Source organism: Delphinus delphis, chromosome X (genome assembly GCF_949987515.2).
Source record: "Delphinus delphis chromosome X, mDelDel1.2, whole genome shotgun sequence".
Lineage (NCBI taxonomy): Eukaryota > Metazoa > Chordata > Mammalia > Artiodactyla > Delphinidae > Delphinus > Delphinus delphis.
The window spans coordinates 58,740,824-58,757,198 of NC_082704.1; the positions used below are offsets into that span (position 1 = coordinate 58,740,824).

The window sequence follows — 16,375 nt, forward strand, 5'->3', positions numbered from 1 at the left end:
AAGAAAAAACCATGGACGGATAGAACCCTAGGACAAATGGTGGAAGCAAGACTATACAGACAAAATCTCACACAGAAGCATACACATACACATTCACAAAAAGAGGAATAGGGAAAAAAATCATAGATCTTGCTCCTAAAGTCCACTTCCTTAATTTGGGATGATTGGTTGTCTATTCATGTATTCCACAGATGCAAGGTATATCAAGTTGATTGTGGAGCTTTAATCCACTGCTTCTGAGGCTGCTGGGAGAGATTTCCCTTTCTCTTCTTTGTTCTCACAGCTCACAGGGGCTCAGCTTTGGATTTGGTCCTGCCTCTGCGTGTAGGTCACTGGAGGGCGTCTGTTTTTTGCTCAGACAGGACGGGGTTAAAGGAGCCGCTGATTCGGGGGTTCTGGCGTACTGAGGCCGGCGGGGAGGGAGGGGCATGGAATGCGGGGCGGGCCTGCGGTAGCAAAGTCCGGCGTGACTTTGCACCAGCCTGAGGCCCGCTGTGTGTTCTCCCGGGGAAGTTGTCCCTGGATCCCGGGAACGTGGCAGTGGCGGGCTGCACAGGCTCCGCGGAAGAGGGGTGTGGAGAGTGACCTGTGCTCGCACACAGGCCCCTTGGTGGCGGCAGCAGCAGCCTTAACGTCTCCCGCCCGTCTCTGGGGTTCGCGTTTTTAGCCGCGGCTCGCGCCTGTCTCTGGAGTTCCTTTAAGCAGCGTTCTTACACCCCTCTCCTCACGCACCAGGAAACAAAGAGGGAAGAAAAAGTCTCTTGCCTCTTCGGCAGGTGCAGACTTTTCCCTGGACTCCCTCCCGGCTAGCTGTGGTGCACTAACCCCTTCAGGCTATGTTCAAGCCGCCAACCCCAGTCCTCTCCTTGCGTTCCGTCGGAAACCGAAACCCGGGCCTCAGAGCCTCAGCTCGCAGCCCCGCCCGCCCCGGCAGGTGAGCAGACAAGCCTCTCGGGCTGGTGAGTGACGGTCGGCACCGATCCTCTGTGCGGGAATCTCCCCGCTTTGCCCTCCGCACCCGTTGCTGTGCACTCCTCCGCGGCTCCGAAGCTCCCCCCTCCACCTCCCGCAGTCTCCGCCCGCGAAGGGGCTTCCTAGTGTGTGGGAACTTTTCCTCCTTCACAGCTCCCTCCCACTGGTGCAGGTGCCGTCCCTATCCTTTTGTCTCTGTTTATTCTTTTTTTTCTTTTGCCCTACCCAGGTACGTGGGGAGTTTCTTGCCTTTTGGGAGGTCTGAGGTCTTCTGCCAGCCTTCAGTAGGTGTTCTGTAGGAGTTGTTCCACGTGTAGATGTATTTCTGGTGTATCAGAGCAATAGTTCAGATCCAGGTGTTACGATGACTTGCTCCAGCAAATATATCAGACAGTATATACTTGTGGCAGTGTTTCACAATCCTTCTTCAAGGGATGCTGGCCTCCTCCTTAGGCTCTGGATCTGTGGTGATGGCCCACATCTCTCTCTGGGCTCCTATTTTGACCCCGACGATGCGGCTCTGCATGGCGTGGGACACTTTCTTCAGGAATTGGCCGAGGAAAAGCGCGAGGGCGCCCAGCGTCTCTTGAAAATGCAAAACCGGTGCTGGAGCCACGCCCTTTTCCAAGATGTGCGGAAGCCTTCTCAAGATCAGTGGGGTGAAACCCAGGACACTGTGGAAGCCGCCATTCTCAGGGAGAAGAACCTGAACCAGGCACTATCGGATCTGCGCGCCCTGGGTTCCGCCCGCGCAGACTCCCACTATGTTTTTTTTTAATTGGAGTAAATTTGCTTTACAATGTTGTACTAGTTTCTGCTGTATAGTGACCTTAATCAGCTATATGTATATATATATATTCCCTCCCTCTTGAAACTCCCTCCCAACACCCCTTCCCACCCATCTAGGTCATCACAGAGCACCGAGATGAGCTCTCTGTGCTATACAGAAGATTCCCACTAGCTATCTATTTTGCACATAATAGTTTAAATGTGTCAATACTAATCTCCCAAATCATCCCACCCTTCATTTTCCCCCAGGGTCCACATGTCCGTTATCTGCACCTGCGTCACTCTTCCTGCCCTGGAAATAGGTTCATCTGTATCATCTTTCTAGACTCCACATATATGCATTAATATATGGTATTTGCTTTTCTCTTTCTGACATACATCACTCTATGACAGTCTCTAGGTCTATCCACATCTCTATTAATGCCACAATTTTATTTGATTTTAAGGCTGAGTAATATTACATTGTATATATGTACAACATCTTCTTATCCATTCATCTGTCAATGGACGTTTAGCTTATTTCCATGTCCTGGCTATTGTAAATAGTGTTGCAATGAATACTGGGGTACATGTGTAGTTTTGAATTAAAGGTTTTTCAGGTTATATGCCCAGAAGTGGGATTCCTGGGTCATATGGTAGGTCTATTTTTCATTTTCTAAGGAACCTCCATACTGTTCTCCACAGTGGCTGTATCAAGTTATATTTCCACCAACAGTGCATGAGGTTCCCTTTTCTCTGCATCATCTCTGGCATTTATTGTTTGTAGATTTTTTGATGATGGCCATTCTGACTGGCATGAGGTGATATCTCATTGCAGTTTTCATTTGCATTTCTCTAATAATTAGTGATGCTGAACATGTTTTCATGTGTCTCTTGTCCATCTGTATGTCTTCCTTGGAGAAATATCTATTCAGATCTTCTGCCCATTTTTTCTTGGGTTGTTTGTTTTTTTTGTGATTGAGCTCCATGAGCTGTTTGTATATTTTAGAGATCAATTCTTTGTCCATTGCTTCATTTGAAAATACTTTCTCCCATTCTGAGGGTTGTCTTTACGTCTTGCTTACGGTTTCCTTTGCTGTGCAAAAGCTTTTAAGTTTCATGGATCCCATTTGTTTATTTTTGTTTTTATTTTCATTACTCTAGGAAGTGGGTCAAAAAGATCTTGCTCAGGTTTATGTCAAATAGTGTTTTTCCTTTGTTTTCCTTTAAGAGTTTTACAGTGTCTGGTCTTACATTTAGGTCTTTAATACATTTTGAGTTTATTTTTGTGTATGGTGTTAGGTAGTGTTCCAATTTCATCCATTTACATGTAGCTGTCCAGTTTTCCCAGCACAAATTATTGAAGAGGCTGTCTTTTCTCCATTGTATATTCTTGCATCATTTGTCATATATTAGGGGACATATATTAGGGGACAATATATTAGGGGACAATAAGCATGTGGATATATTAGGGGACATATATCCACATGCTTATTGTCATATATTAGGGGACAAGAAGCATGTCATATATTAGGGGATAATAAGCATGTGGATTTATCTCTGGGCTTTCTATCCTGTAACATTGAAGTATATTTCTGTTTTGTGCCAGTACCATACTGAAGCTTTGTAGTATAGTCTGAAGTTGGGGAGCTCAATTGCTGGAGATCAATTTTTCTTTCTCAAGATTGCTTTGGCTATTTAGGGTCTTTCATGTTTCCATGAAAAGTCTAAAATTTTTTGTTCTAATTCTGTGAAGAATGCCATTGGTAATTAGATAGGGATTGCATTGAATCTGTAGATTGTTCTGGGTAGTATAGTCATTTTCACAATATTGATTCTTCCAATCTGAGAGCATGGTATATTTCCCCATAAGTTTATGTCATCTTTGATTTCTTTCATCAGTATTTTATAGTTTTCTGAGTACAGGTCTTTTGCCTCCTTAGGTAGGTTCATTACTAGATATTCTATTTTATTGTTGTGATGGTCAATGGGATTGTTTCCTTAAATTGTCTTTCTGATCCTTCATTGTTAGTGTATAAGAATGCAAGAGATTTCTTTGCATTAATTTTGTATCCTGCAACTTTACCAAATTCACTGATTAGCTCTAGTAGTTTTCTGGTGGCATGTTTAGAGTTTTCTATGTATAGTATCATGTCATCAAAATAGTGACAGTTTTATTTCTTCTTTTCCAATTCATATTCTTTTTATTTATTTTTCTTCTCTGATTGCCATGGTTAGGATTTCCACAGCTACGTTGAATAAGAGTGGCAAAAGTGGACATCTTTGTCTTGTTCCGGGTCTTAGAGGAAATGCTTTAAGTTTTTCACCATTGAGAATGGTGTTTGCTGTGGCTTTGTTGTATATGCCCTTTATTATGTTGAGGTAGGTTCCCTCTATGCCCACTTTCTGGAGAGTTTTTTTTATCATAAATGTGTTGAATTTTTTCAAAAGTTTTTCACCATCTATTGAGATGGTCATAAAGTTTTTATTCTTTAATTTGTTAATATAGTGTATCACATTATTTGGTTTGCGTATATTGAAGAATCCTTGCATTCCTGGGATGAATCCCACTTGATCATGTTGTATGATCTTTTAATGTCTTCTTGGATTTTCTTTGCTAGTATTTTGTTGAGGATTTTTGTGCCTATGTTCATCAGTGATATTCTTCTGTAATTTTCTTTTTTTCTGATATCTCTGTCTGGTTTTTGTATCAGAGTGATGATGGCATTGTAGAACGAGTTTGGGAATGTTCTTCCCTCTACAATTTTTTGGGAGAATCTTAGAAGGATAGCTTTTAGCTCTTCTCTAAATGTTTGATAGAGTTTGCCTGTAAACCCATCTGGTCGTGGACTTTTGTTTGTTGGAAGATTTTTAATTACAGTTTCAATTTCATTACTTGTGATTTGTCTGTTTATATTTCCTAAATCTTCCTGGTTCAGTTTTGGAAAGTTGTCACTTTCCAAGAATTTGTCCATTTCTTCCAGGGTGTATATTTTAGTGGCATATTGTTCCTCATAGTAGTCTCTTATGATCCTTTGGATTTCTGCAGTGTCAGTTCTAATTTCTCCTTCTTTATTTCTTATTTTATTGATTTGAGTCCTCTCCCTTTTTTTCCTTGATGAGTCTGGCTAAATGGTTATCAATTTTGTTTACCTTCTCAAAGAACAAACTTTTAGTTTTATTGATTTTTGCTTTTGTTTTCTTCATTTCTACTTCATGTATTCCTGTTCTGATCTTTATGATTCCTTTGACTAACTTTGGGTTATCTTTGTTCTTCATTATCTAGTTGTGTTACGTATAAAGTTAGGTTGTTTATTTGAGATTTATTTTGTTTCTTGAGGTGAGATTGAATTGTTATAAACTTCCCTATTAGAACTGCTTTTGTTGTGTCCCATAGGTTTTGGGTCATAATGTTTTTGTTGTCATTTATTTCTAGGTATTTTTTAATTTCCTGTTTGATTTCTTCATTGATCTCTTGATTACTTAGCAGCACACTGTTTAGCCTCCATGTGTGTGCTTTTTTTTTTCTGTGATTGATTTCTAATTTCATAGTGTTGTGGTCCAAAATGATGCTGGATGTGATTTTAATTTTCTTAACTTTTCCAAGGTTTGATTTGTGACCCGAGGTGTGATCTATCCTGGTGAATGTTCCATGTGCACTATAGAAGAAAGTGTATTCTCTGCTTTTGAGTGGATTGTCTCATACATATCAGTCAAATCTATCTGGTCTATTGTTTCATTTAAGCATAGTGTTTCCTTAATTATATTCTGCTGGGATGATTTATCCATTGGTAAGTGAGGTGTTAAAGTCCCCCACTATTATTGTGTTACTGTCAATTTCCCTTTTTATGGCTGTTAGCATTTGCCTGATGTATTAAAGTGCTCCTATATATTTACAATTGTTATATATTCTTCTTGGATTGACATCTTGATTGTTATGTAGTGTCCTTCCTTATCTCTTTTAACAGTCTTTATTTTAAAGTCTGTTTTATGTGATATGAGTATTGCTACTCCAGCTTTCTTTTGATTTCCATTTGCATGGAACATCTTTTTCCATCTCCTCATTTTCAGTCTGTATGTGTCCCTAGGTCTGAAACAGGTCTCTTGTTGACGGCAAACATAAGGGTCTTGTTTTTGCATCCATTCAGACAGTCTGTATCTTTTGTTTGGAGCATTTAATCCATTTACATTCAAGGTAATTATCAATATGTATGCTACTATTAGCATTTCCTTAATTGTTTTGGGTTTGTTTTTGTGGTTCTGTTTCTTCCTTTGTGTTTTCCACCTAGAGAAGTTCCTTTAGCATTTGTTGTAAAACTGGTTTGGTGGTGCTGAATTCTCTTAGCTTTTGCTTGTCTGTAAAGCTTTTGATTTCTCCATCAAAGCTGAATGAGATACTTGCTGGGTAGAGCAATCTTGGTTGTAGGTTTTTCCCTTTCATCACTATAAATAAATCCTGACACTCCCTTCTGACCTGCTTATTTCTGCTGAAAAATCAACTGATAACCTTATGGGGATTCCCTTATATGTTATATATTGCTTTTCCTCTGGTGCTTTCAATATTTTTTCTTTGAATTTAATTTTTGTTAGTTTGATTAATATGTGTCTTGGTGTGTTTCTCCTAGAGTTTATCCTCTATGGGTCTCTCTGCACTTCCTGGACTTGGTTGGCTATTTCCTTTCCCATGTCAGGGAAGTTTTTGACTATAATCTCTTCAAATATCTTCTCATACCCTTTATTTTTCTTTTCTTTTTCTGGGACCCCTATAATTCCAATGTTGGTCCATTTAATATTGTCCCAGATGTCTCTGAGACTCCTTAATTCTTTTCATCCTTTTTTCTTTATTCTGTTCTGTGGCAGTGATTTCCACCATTCTATCATCCAGCTCACTTATTCGTTTTTCTGCCTCAGTTATTCTGCTATTGATTCCTTCTAGTCTATTTTTCACTTCTATTATTTTGTTGTTCATCCCTGTTTGTTTGTTCTTTAGTTCTGCTAGGTCTTTGTTAAACATTTGTATGTGCTCAATCCATGCCTCCATTCTATTTTTGAGATTTTCGATCATGTTTATTATCATTACTCTGAATTATTTTTCAGGTAGGGTGCTTATTTCCTCTTCATTTATTTGGTCTTGTAGGTATTTACCTCACACCTTCATATGTAATGCTTTTTTTATCATCTCATTTTTTTTTGATGGATAGGGCTTTTTTACTGTCTTACTTTTTGTTTGGCTTGAGGCTTCCAGCACTGAAGTTTGCAGGCAGTTGGGTAGAGCCAGGTCATGGTTCTGAGATAAGGATCTCTGGGAGACTTCACACTGATGAATATTCCCTGGGATCTGAAGTTCTCTGTTAGTCCAAGCAGTTTGTATCCCACACTCCCAATATGGAAGCTCAGTCCAGATCCCCGGCCTGTGAAACAAGATTCCACAAGCTGTGCAGTGTGAGGAGAAAAGAAGCAGAACAATAACAAAGAATAAAAAATAAAATAAAATGAGAAAAATAAAAATATATATTAGAAAAAAATAAAAATCTACATGAAACAACACCACCAAAGTAAAATAGAACTACAGTAGGAAAAAAAATGCAGAAAAGGCCTTGGCTGTTGGGGGCAGAGATTAGGCAGGAGTGAGGCTTAGGCAATTGAGGGGTTTAGGCAGTGGTGGATTCTAGGTTCAGGACCCATGCAGTTGGAGGGGGCCTTGGAGTGCAGAGGTTTAGGCTCAGGACCCTAGCATGCTTGCCAGGACCCAAGTGGGCAGGGGAAATGCTGGCTGCTTTCCCTTCTCATCCTCTAATTCCCCTAGGATCTCTTCTTTCCCCACTGATCTCTTCACCATGAGTGGGTCCCTTCTGAGCTTGGGAACCCCTACCCTCACCCAGCCGCCTCTCAGAGTACCAATCTCATATTGCCTCTACTTTTCCTCTCCCCTCCCTCCCTTCCATTCCCCCAGGTCCCACATAGCTACAGGGGGCCTTGGAAGAGGGAAGAACTGGCCTTGGACCTCAGTGTGCTTCCTGGGCCCGGGTGGGTGGGGGAAATGCTGGCCGTGTTCCCTGCCTATCCTCCTATCACCCTTTGGTCTTGCCCCTTCCCCATTGATCCCTTCATGGTGAGTGGGCCCCTCCAGGTGGGAGAACCCTTCCTCTTCTGGCCACCCCTCAAGGGTCCCAGTCCTGTACCACCTCCACTTATCTTCCCCCCTCACTCCCCCCAGCATCCTACCTGGTCACTCAGCAGTTCCTCCCATCCTCGCATCCTCGTTGGTGTCTGATGTCCCCCACCAATGCCCTACATGTGAGGAGATGTCCCCCACCAATGCCCTACATGTGAGGTAGATGCCCTACATGTGAGGAGATGCTAACTTTGTGTCCTCATACTCTGCCATCTTGACTCCGCCCCCTTTATATCTTCTTGATGGATTAATCCTTTTATCATTATAGAATATCCTTATTTTGTCTCTTCTTACAGTCTTTGTTTTAAAGCCGATACAAGTATTTCCACCCTAACTTTCTTTTCATCTTCATTTGCATGGAATACCTTTTTCCATCCTTTCACTTTCAGTCTGTGTGTTTCTTTAGATCTGTAGTGAGTCTCTTGTAGGCAGCATATATATGGGTCTTGTTTTTTGTTTCAGTCATTTAGCCACCCTATGCCTTTTAATTGGACCATTTAATCCACTAACATTTAAAGTAATGCTTGTTAGGCATGTCCTTATTGCCATTTTGTTCATTGTTTTCAGGCAGTTTTGTAGTTCTTTTCTGTTCACTTCTTCATCTTTTTCCCTCTTCCCTTGTGATTTGAGGATCATCTTTAGTGTTGTGTTTGGATTCCTTTCTCTTTTTTTCTGTGTATAACTATTATAGGTTTTTTGGGTTTTGGTCTCTCTCTCTCTCTCTCTCTCTCTCTCTCTCTCTCTCTCTCTCTCTCTCTCTCTCTATATATATATATATATATATATATATATATACATATATCATTAAGTTGATAGTATTTAAGGTAAAACTCATTCTAACAACCCTGCATTTTTACACCCTCCCTCACGTTTAATGTTTTTGATATCATATTTTACATATTTTTGTTTTGTATATCCATTAACTACTTATTGTGGACATAGATAATTTTACTACCTTTGTCCTTTAATCATTTTACTAGGTTTATAAGTGGTTGACCTACTACCTTTATTGTAAATTTGCCTTTAACAATGAGATTTTTTTCATTTGTAATTGTCATACTTCTAGTTCTGGTCTTCTTTCAGCTTAGAAAATGCCTGTTAACATTTCTTTATATTAAGCCTATTTATTGATGCTGAACCCTTTTAGCTTTTGCCTATCTGTAAAACTCTTTATCTCTCCCTCAAAATTGAATGATAGTCTTACTGGGTACAGTATTCTTGGTTGTAGGTTTTCTCCTTTCATCACATTGAATATACTGTGCCACTACCCTCTGGCCTGCAATGTTTCTTGTGAAAGGTCAGCTGATAATTTTATGGAACTTGCCTTGTTTGTAACTAGTTGCTTTTCTCTTGCTCCTTTAAGATTCTTTTTTTAATCTTCAAATTTGGACATTTTACTTATGTCTTGGTTTGGACTTCTTTGGGTTTATTTTGTTTGGGGATCTGCTTACTGAACATGAATATCTGTTTCCTTTCCCAGGTTTTGGAAGTTCTTAGCTATTATTTCTTCATATAAGTTTTCTTCCCTTTTCTCGCTCTCTCTCTCTTTTCCTTAGAGGACCCCTATAATGAAAATCTTAGTAAACTTGATGTTGTTTCAAAAGTTTCTTAAACTATGCTAATTATTATTTTTCTTTTATTTTTTTCTCTTCAACTTGGGCAATTTCCACTACTCTGTTTTCCAGTTCACTGACCTTTCCTCTGTATTATCTAATTTACACTTGATTACTTCTAGTATATTTTTTATTTGCTACTGCATTCTTCAATTTTGTTTAGCTCTTCTTTAATATTTTATAACCCTTTTTCAAATTTATCATTTTTCATCCATTTTTCTCCTGAGTTTTTTAGCATGATAAGTCATTACCTTGAGCTTCTTATTGGGTAGATTGCTTATCTCCACTTTTTAAGTTATTTCTCTAGATTTTGTCTATTATTTTTTTTTTTGGAATATGTTCCTCAGTTTCCTAATTTTGCCTTATTCTTTGCATGTATTTCCATGTATTGAATAGGTCAGTTACCTTTCCCAATCTGGAAAACTGGCCTTCTGTAGGAGACATCTTAGATATTCAGCATCACACTCCCCTCTGATAACTAGAGCTATATGCTCTGATGATGCTCTCTATGTGTACTGTGTGGGCCCTTCTGTTGCTGTGGGATCAACTACTCTGGGTGCAGGGTGGGTGGAGGTTGGCCTTTGGCACTTTTGTTGCCAGAACCTGCCTTTTATGGTGTTTGCCAGCCCATTGGTGGGCAGGATTGTGTCCTAGCATAGCTGGTTGCATAGCACAGTGGATTCTGGTGCTGGTACCAGCACTCTGGTGGGCAGGTAAGCCCTGAACATAAAGAGGTTTGTAGGAGGACACCAAAATGGTGCTTGCCAGCATCAGTGTCTTTGGGATAGAACAAGCTCTGGAAAATGGCCACCACCACTGTCTATGTTTCCAAGGGGAGTCCCAGTTGCCTCCTGCATGTCTGGGAGTCTATCCAAGATCAGCTAGTGGTTGTGACACAGGCTCCTTTCAAATTAATGCTTCTACACTGGGATTTAGAGTTTATGGGATTTTGCATGTGCCATTTAAATGCAGAGTCTCTTTTTTCTACAGCCCTCTTGATCTCCCATACACCAGCCCCTCTTAGTGTCAAAGCCAGACATCCTAGGGGTTCTTATTTATGATGCAGGATCCTGGGGCTGAGGAGTCTGATGTTGGGATCCAATCCTTCACTCCTTGGGGAGAATCTCTGTGATCATGATTATCCTCCCTTTTGTGGGTCAACTACCCAGGGGTCTGGGTCTTGAGTATGTCACATCTTCACCCCTTCTACCTGTTTCATTGTGGTTCCTTCTTTATATTTTTAGTTGTGGAAAATCATTCTTCAGGTTGTTCTAATACATAGTTGCTCCATAAATAGTTGTAATTTTAGGGTGCCTATGGGAGGAGCTGAGCTCAGGATCTTCTTACTCTGCCATCTTGGCCACACATCTATAATAATTTGGATATATTCATTTCTTAATTTTCAATTTCTAAAATTTCCCTGAGCCAATCCAACATTTTTTTTCCAGTCATAGTTTTTCTGGTTTTAATCTCCTTGCTTTTCTCTCTTTCTTGAACACTGCCAGTTTGTTTTTATTTTACTTTCATTTTCTGATACTCCTTTTAAGTCCCTTTAGGGATACTATGTTATCTATATCTATATTACAGATAGATAGATAGATAGATAGATAGATAGATAGATAGATAGATAGGCAGATAGATAATATAGATAGATAACATATATTTGAGACTGTAAAGGATTCTTTGTTAATATTCTTGCATGTTCTTGGGCAAGTTCTCTTACAGTGCATGTTCTTCTTATGCTTTTTATTGTCTTATGTTTTCTTCCTCCTTTACTTTTGCTCATTGTGTGCAAATATTCTTTAACTTCTTTTTCCTACCCATACCTTTAAATTCAATTACTAGAATAAAAAATAATTTATATATCACTTTCAGGATAATGACATCTAAGTTGGGAAACTTTTATGTTTTTCCTTAGAAGTCCAAGAAAGCATGTTTCTTGATGAGAACAACTGGGTCAATTTTTTTGCTCATCATTGTATTCTTAGCCCCTATCATACTGCCTAGTATAAAATAGATACTCAATACATGTTTTCAAATGAATAAATAAGTGACAATGTCAGTGCTCAGCATGCTATTTTAGATATCTCAACATTTTTTAGGTAATTTGTAATTTATGATTTGAGCTTTTACCAAATTTCCTATTTCACTAAGAGTAGTTTTTTTTCATATTATTAATTGAGTTTCAAAAGAGAAAAATGTTGTAAAAATGCCTTTATTCCTCCATCTTTAACCAAAAGTTTCACCCATCTTTTAATGACAAGAAGTTATCATTCTTTAGTTACTAGTGTACATAAATGATCACTTTTAGTATTTACAATGACTCTATCAGGTTGATATTATTATTGGGGAGACTAAGACTAAAGGAGGTTAAGCAACTTGCTAAATGTTGCAGTATTATTAGACAGAAGTCAGAATTCAAACCCACAATGGCTTGTTTCCTAACTTTAAGTTGTACATTTATGTTAACTAAGCAGTAACTTTGCTGCCTCTTTCATTCAACTACATGGAAGATGATCTGAAGAATATAGATATTAGAAATGTACTCATCTTTTGCTCTAGGAACTTATATTCTGGTTGAAGAGATCAGCAGCTATGTCAAGAATAAACTCAGCTACAAAACAGTAGATGCCAAGTTATGTAAGAAAAGATAAGTACTATGTGAATTCTTCATAGTGAGGACAATCACAACTGAATTAGTCAAGAAAGGACTCATAAAGAGGTAGGATGCTAAAACTAAATCTTATTTGCAAAGCAAGTATTGGGGTCAAGCACAATACACTTGGTCACCTTAAAGTCCTTTGAAACCACTTGGAGAATATAGCTCTTTTGTTTTTTTGGTTGGGGCTGGGAATCATGGGATAAAATGTGTTAATTTCATATGCCTTCCTTCAAGAAATGTGTATGTGTGTATGTTGCTTCATTTATACTAAAATTATATTTTGCATGATTATGACTTGAAGGCAATGATAGTTGAATGTCAGCAGAAATTGCCAGTACAAATGTAATAGAAGCTTGTATCTCTTGCATGCTCTGAGTGATTTTTTTCCCTCCACTTATAATGTGGCATGTAAGTTTTCCTGAGTGCTGGGTGTTTGGACCTTGAAGTTTTAAGATTTTATTTTCCTCAGAATATAAACTTTGATCACATAATACAGTAGAATATTCCACTCTCAGTAGGAAAGGAATGTGATATCATAAAATTTTGTGTGAATTAATTTGGCTTCTAATTCTAGTCATATAACATTGACTATTTGGTGATCTCAGATGACCTTAGGTTATTAATATCATGAAGGCTTGGCTTTCTAATCTGTGCATTAAAAGGAATAATAACTACCTCTAAGTGTCATTACCAATGAGATAATTTATAAGACAATGTTTAGTATTATGTCTAGGTCATAGGTATTCAGTAAATGTCAGTTTCCTTCTTTCCTTGTGCTTCTCCCATCTCTTTTGTATCATTGTTTTTTCTTCTTTTTTATAATTAACTGTTTTCATTGTGTTAAAATATATATAACATAATTTTTTTATTATAACAATTTTTAAGTGTATAATTCAGTAGCATTAAATACATTTCTCAGTGTTCTGTAATGATCACAGCCTTCTATATCTGAATGTTTTTATCACTGACAATAAAAACTCCTTAACAATAAAACAATAATTTTCCCTTCCCACATCCTCCCAGGCCCTGGAAAACTCTACTTTACTTTCTGATTCTATGAATTTGTCATTTTAGATACTTTATATAAGTGGGTTAAAACAATATGTATCTTTCTGGTAAAACCTATTTAACAGAGCATATTTTCAAGGTCTATTCATGCTGTAGCACATATCAAAATTTCAGTCCATTTTAAGACTGAATAATATTCCATTTTATGTATATACCACATTTTGTTCAGTCACTTATCTTTTGATGAATACTTGGGTTGTTTATACCTTTTGGTTATTGTGAATAATGTTTCTATCATGAACAAAGGTGGACAGTATCTGAGTACCTGCTTTAAATTATTTTGAATTTGTATAGCTAGGAGTAGACTATTGCTGGGTCATATGGTAGTTTTATGTTTAACATAAGCTAAAACTGTCAAGCTGTTTTCTACAGTGTCTGCACCATTTTACATTTTCTCCAGCAGTACACAAAGTTTCCAAATTCTCACATCCTCATCAGCACTCATTTTCTGCTTTTTCTTTCTCTCTTTTTTAAATTATAGGCATCCTAGTAGATGTGAAGTGGTACTACATTGTGGGTTTTGCTTGCATTCCCCAATGACTAATGATGCTGAACATCTTTTCATACCTTTGTTAGCTATTTGTATATTGTCTTTGGAGAAATATTTATTCAAATCCTTTGCACATTTTTGAACTTTCCTTGTTGTTGATATTTTAGGGGTTTTAAACATATTTGGAATATTAATCCTTCATCAAATATATATTTGCAAATATTTTCTTATACTGTGTAAGTTGTAGTTACTCTTTCCTGATAGTATTCTTTGATGCACTAAAGTTTGCTATTAATAAAGCCTAATGTACCTATTTTTTTCTGTGCTTTATTTGGCATATCCATGAAATCACTGCCAAATTCAATAACATGAAATTTTCCCCCAATGTTTTCTTCTAGGAGTTATATAGTTTTATCTCTTAAGTTTAAGTCTTTGATCATAATTTGAGTTAATTTTTACATATGGTGTAAGAGTTCAACTTTATTCTTTTGCATGTTTATATCCATTTCTTTCCCAGCACCATTAGGTAAAAAGGGTGTTCTTTCCCTATTTATTGGCCTTCGCACCATTTTGAAAATAAATTGACTATATATGTTAGGGTTTGTTTCTTGGCTTTCTATTTTATCTATGTCTGTCCTTATGTAAGTACCATAAAGTTTAAGTTACTGTAGGCTTGCCATAAGCTTCAAATTTTGAAAGTGTGTTTTTCTTTCTTTTTTTTTTCAAGATTATTTTGACATTAAGAGCCCCTTGTAATTCCATAAGAATTAGATGAGTAGATTTTCCATTTGTGAGGAAAACACTGTTGGAATTTTGATAGGAATTATACTAAATCTCTAGTTTACTTAGAGTAGTATTGTCATCATAGTAATGTTATCTTCTAAACCATGTACATGTGATGCCTTTCCATTTATTTCAGTCTTCTTTAATTTGTTTTAACAATGTTTTGTACTTTGCAGCATACAAAACATTCACCTCCTTGGTTAGATTTATTTCTAATACTTTTTGATGCTATTGTAAATAAAATTGTTTTCTTAATTTCATTTTTGGATTGTTCATTGCTGGTGTATAGAAACACAGCTGATTTTTGTGTTGTTCTTGTACACTGAAACTGCTGAATTTATTAATTAGCTTTAGTAGCTTTTGTGTGGATTTGTTGGGATTTTCTACATATAGGATAATGTCATATTCAGATAGAGATAGTTTTAACTCTTCCTCTCAATTTGGATACCTTTTATTTATTTTTTCTGCCCCCAAGCTCTAGCTAGAATTTCAGGACAATGTCAAACAGCAGTATGAAATGTGAGCACCCTTATCTTGTTTCTGATGTTGGAGGAAAACTTTGTCTTCACGATTGATCTTAATGTCAACTGTGGGTTTCTTATTAATACTACTTTTTCATGTTGAGGGGATTTCTCACTGTTGTTAATTTTCTGAGAGTTTTAATCATGAAACAGATTTAGATTTTATCAAGTACATTATTTTCCATCAACTGGGATAATCATGTGCATTTTTTTTGTTCTATTAATGTGACATATTACACTGAAATTTCTTTTATGTTTACCTACCCTTGCACTCTTGGGATAAATCCCATTTGGTCATGATAAATAAGATTTGTAATACTCTCGATTCTATTTGCTAATATTTTGTTGAGAGTTTTGAACCTATATTTATAAAGGATAGTGACATGCAATTTTCTTTTCTTGAGGTTTCTTTATGTGACTTTATTATCAGTGTAATGCTGGCCTCATGAAATGAGTTAGGATGCATTCCACTGTATTCAATATTTAGCAAAAGTTGAAAAGGATTACTACTGAATATTTGTGTTTGTTAGAATTCACTGGAGAGGCCATATTATCCAAAACTTTTCATGGTTGGCATGTTTTTGTTTACTAATTTTTTTTTAACTTGCTATTGTTTGGTTGAGATTTTCTGTTTCTTTTTGAGTCAGTTCAGGCAGTTTGTGTGTTTCAAGGAATTTGTTCACTTCTAGATTATATAATAAATTACTGTACAACTGTCCATACTATTCTCTTTTATCCCTCTTATCTTTGTAAGATTGATAATGGTAATATCCCCAGCTTTATTTCTGATTTTAGTTATTTCCTTCTCTCATTTTCTGTGTTAATCTAAAGTTTTGTTAATTTTCTTGATTGTTTTAAAGAACCAACTTTTGGGTTTACTTATCTATTGTGTTTCTATTCCTTATTTCTTTATATCTTATATAATATTTATTATTTTCCCTTTCAGCAAGCTTTGCATATAGCTTACTCTTCTTTTCCAAGTTTCTTAATGTGTAAAGTTTATCTATTGATTTCAGATTTTTCTTTCTTTAATAGGCATTTCTGCCAACTGTTTCCTTCTGAGCACTGCTTTTTATGTACTGCATATGTTTTGGTAGGTTTTGTTTTTATATTTTTTAATTAATTTATTTTTTTATTGAAGTATAGCTGATTTACAATATTGTGTTAGTTTCAAGTGTACAGCAATGTGATTCAGTTATACATACATATATATCTTCTTTTTTCAGCTTCTTTCATCTTATATATTATTATATAATATGGAGTATAGTTCCTGGTGCTATACAATAGGTCCTTGTTTTTTATCTATTTTAAATATAGTAGTGT

The 16,375-nt window shown here is 36.9% G+C and overlaps 1 pseudogene; it reads left to right on the top strand.

Annotated features, from left to right (window-relative positions):
• The first annotated feature begins 1,336 nt into the window (after positions 1-1,336).
• On the top strand, positions 1,337-1,750 carry LOC132418148 (ferritin light chain pseudogene; annotated as a pseudogene).
• Positions 1,751-16,375: the final 14,625 nt, after the last annotated feature.